Here is a 3,801-nt window from a genome sequence, read left to right on the forward strand (position 1 = left end):
GCCCGAGTGGAGAAACCTCCTCCCAAAACGGTTGTTGTATAGAGACACAGAAGGTACTGCCTCAGAAGTGGGGCCAAATTAGTCCGAGATGATAGATTGCTGTGGTCCCACCTAACAAAGCTTAAAAAGCCAGCCTCAAAGGAGGCAAATTGTTTCCAGTAAGTTTCCAGGTAACTTCACTGAGTCCCAAACAAAGCTCAAAAATAGCTAAAGGAATACAAAAAAAAAAAAAAAAAAAAAAGAAAACAAAAAAAAAAAAAAAAAAAAGAAAGAAAGAAACCAGCATCCAACAATATAGAATCCACAATGTCTGATATCCAATAAAAAATAATCAGGCATGCAAAGAAGCAGAAACATATCAACCATATGAAGAGAAAAAACAATCAATAGAAATAGAGGCCAGTTGTGGTGGCTCACAACTGTAATCCAGCACTTTGGGAGACTGAGGTGGGAGGATCACCTGAGGTCAGGAGTTCGAGACCAGCCTAGTCAACATGCTGAAACACCATCTCTACTAAAAATACAAAAAATAGTCGGGCATGGTGGTGGTAGGCACCTATAATCCCAGCTACTGAGAAGGCTGAGGCAGAAGAATCACTTGAACCCAGGAGGCGGAGGTTGTGGTGAGCCGAGATCGTGCCGTTGCACTCCAGCCTGGGCAACAAGAGCGAAACTCCATCTCACAAAAAAGAAAAAAAAAAAGTTCTGGCAGCAGCAGCTCAAGTGGCCAAGGCAAGATGGGTCAAAGTCAGAGTGGTGGTCATGATCCTGAAGGTGGCAAGAAGGATGACAAGGACAAGAAAAATATGAACCCCCTGTACCAACCAGAGTAGGGGAAAAAGAAGATAACAGAGGGACCAGATGCTGCCAGCAAACTGCCACCGGTACCTCACACCCAGTGCCGGTTAAAATGACTGAAGTTAGAATTAAAGACTATCTTTTCATGGAGGAAGAATTCATTAGAAATCAGGAACTAATGAAACTATTAGAAGAAAAGCAAGAAGAGGAAAGATCAAAAGTGGATGATGTGAGGGGGACCCCGATGTCAGTAGGAATCATGGAAGAGATCATCGATGCATCGTGTCTGCATCTGTGGGCTCAGAACACTATGTCAGCATTCTTTCGTTCGTAGACAAGGATCTGCTGGAACCTGGTTCCTCAGTCCTGCTCAGTCACAAGGTGCATGCCATGATAGAGGCGCTGACGGATGACGCGGATCCCCTGGTCTTAGAAATGAAGGTGGAAAAGGCTCCGCAGGAGACCTATGCCGGTATTGGGGGTTATACAACCAAATTCAGGAAATTAAGGAATCTGTGGAGCCTCCTCTCACCTATCCTGAATATTATGAAGAGATGGGTATAAAGCCTCCTAAGGGGGTCGTTGTCTATTGGTCCACCTGGCACAGGTAAACCATTGTTAGCCAAAGCAGTAGCAAACCAAACCTCAGCCACTTTCTTGAGAGTGGTTGGCTCTGAACTTACTCAGAAATACCCAAGTGATGGGCCCAAACTCATACGGGAATTATTTTGAGTTGCTAAAGAGCATGCACAGTCCATCGTGTTTATTGATGAAATTGATGCCATTGGGACAAAAAGATATGATTCAGATTCTGGTGGTGAGAGAGAAATTCGGTGAACGATGTTGGAACTGATGAACCAGTTGGATGGATTTGATTCTAGGGGAGATGTGGAAGTGTTGGCCACAAACCGAATAGAAGCTTTGGATCCAGCACTTACCAGACCAGTCCTCAATGACAGAAAGATTGAGTTCCACCTGCCTGATAAAAAGACTAAGAAGCATATCTTTCAGATTCAAAAGGCAGAATGACACTGGTTGATAATGTAACCCTGGACGACTTGATCATGGCTAAAGATGACCTCTCTGGTGCTGACATCAAGGCAATCTGGACAGAACCTAGTCTGATGGCCTTAAGAAAATGTAGAATGAAAGTAACAAATGAAGACTTCAAAAAATCTAAAGAAAATGTTCTTTATAAGAAACAGGAAGGCACCCCTTGAGGGGCTCTATCTCTAGTGAACCACAGCTGTCATCAGGAAAATGGTTGGGAGATTTCTCGATCCCTGAAAGGGATGAGGCTGGGGGAGTTGCCCAGAGGAATCCCTGTTCCTGTTGATTTTTATTAGCAAAACATTGTGTCTTTTGGAGTACGATGTGTAAGTGCCCATTGGGTGGCCTTCGTCTGTTGGTCACTGTGCAGCAGTCTGCTTCCCAATAAAGACACACACACACACACACACACACACACACACACATACAGAGAGAGAGAGAGAGAGAGAGAGAGAGAAATAGAAACAGCCCCCAGGCATAACACAGTTGACACAGTTGATCAAGTAAAGAAACAGAAACTTTTTTTTAAAATGCAATGAATGTGTGTTTCAAATCTGGGCAGAAAAATGCTCCTTGTAATTCCTTTAACATAAACATGGCTCATTCATCTGGCTATTGTTTTAACAAGGATGTGCCATCCATGTGCTCCTCACCTCTGAGGAGTCAGAGGTGACAGAGACAGAGAAAGTGCCAGCATTTTTGGAACCTACGTTCTAATGAAGGAGAGGAACAATAAACAAGTAAGCAAGACAATCTGATTAAGAAGGAGTGGGGTTAGCTGGGCATGGTAGCACATGCCTGTAGTCCCAGCTACTTGGGAAGCTGAGGTGGGCGAATCCCTTGAACTCTGGAGGTTTAGGCTTAAGTGAGCCGTGATCACGCCACTGCACTCCAGCCTGGGTGACAGAGCAAGACCCCGTCTCAAAAAAAGAATAATGATAAGAAGAAGTTGGGGGCGGGGCAGGATGGGCCTGGACTCACTGTCTAGGTGGGTGGGAGTGTGAGAACCAGGCAGAATACAAAGACAGAAGCAGGGGAGGGAAGCTTAGGACAATGATGACAGGCTAGGCGTTGGGTAATAGGAGGAGGCATAGGACATGGAGCTTGGCATAACAGAGGCTTATGGGGATTTGGGTCATGTGAGCACTTGGGGGAGACAGTGTTCCTTCCATAACACATGCCCAGGGACTGCCAGGGCTCTGAGGCAGAGCAGGTATAGAAAGGTTGGCTGTGAATGTTCGAAGTTGAAAACGTAGGTGTCAAATGTGGGAGGGAAAAGCAGTGTTTCCTTTTATACAAGCTCTGCCTCACCTTGTGAAAAGTGGCCTCCGAATGTGGCCCCGGATGCATCTCTCAAGGAATGGGAAGAGGCAGTAACCTTTTCAGAGTTAACTGCTTCATTTGGGGTTTCCATGGCCCCGTGCCAGCCAGTTTCACACACACTGAGGGGAACTCAGCAAAGAGCCAGCAGCACAGCAGCTGGTACTCTTCTTCCCTCTCCATTCGCTCAGCTCCTGATCTCATGGGGGCAGCCCTGCCCCAGGCCAGCACCCATCCTTTTCTGGCCCCAGGTGTGGAATGCTGTTGTTATCTTTTCTCTGAAATATCTTCTGGGTTTGTCTTGTCCATCACTGTCCTTAGACTGAGGCAAGCAGTCCCCCTGCCTTTAGCCCCAGGCTTCGGGGGGAACCTGTGCTTTGACATGCTTTATTAGAAACTTTCTATGTCTCCCTCTGGTGCTGGCACCAGCCATGACCAACAATGTCATCCATGCAGGCCTCCCCTAACACAGTTCAGGCCTCATGGGGTCTCAGTTCCCTTTTCTTCTTTCAGGAAGCTCTCCTGTACGTGCATGGGTTGACCAGATGTCCCAAGGTGCTCTAGGACTCATGCTTATGAAGCTGTTTTAGGGCCTCCTAGTCAGTCCCTGGTTCCAGGAAAGCAGCCTGATGA

General features: G+C 46.4%; 1 pseudogene across 1 annotated transcript; it reads left to right on the forward strand.

Moving 5' to 3' along the window:
* The first annotated feature begins 634 nt into the window (after positions 1 to 634).
* LOC108293745 lies at positions 635 to 2,232 on the forward strand (annotated as a pseudogene). The gene has a single exon (XR_001820796.2). The product of XR_001820796.2 is annotated as a 26S proteasome regulatory subunit 4-like (transcript).
* The last annotated feature ends 1,569 nt before the right edge of the window (positions 2,233 to 3,801 follow it).

This window comes from Cebus imitator, unplaced genomic scaffold, assembly GCF_001604975.1.
Source record: "Cebus imitator isolate Cc_AM_T3 unplaced genomic scaffold, Cebus_imitator-1.0 Scaffold546, whole genome shotgun sequence".
NCBI lineage: Eukaryota > Metazoa > Chordata > Mammalia > Primates > Cebidae > Cebus > Cebus imitator.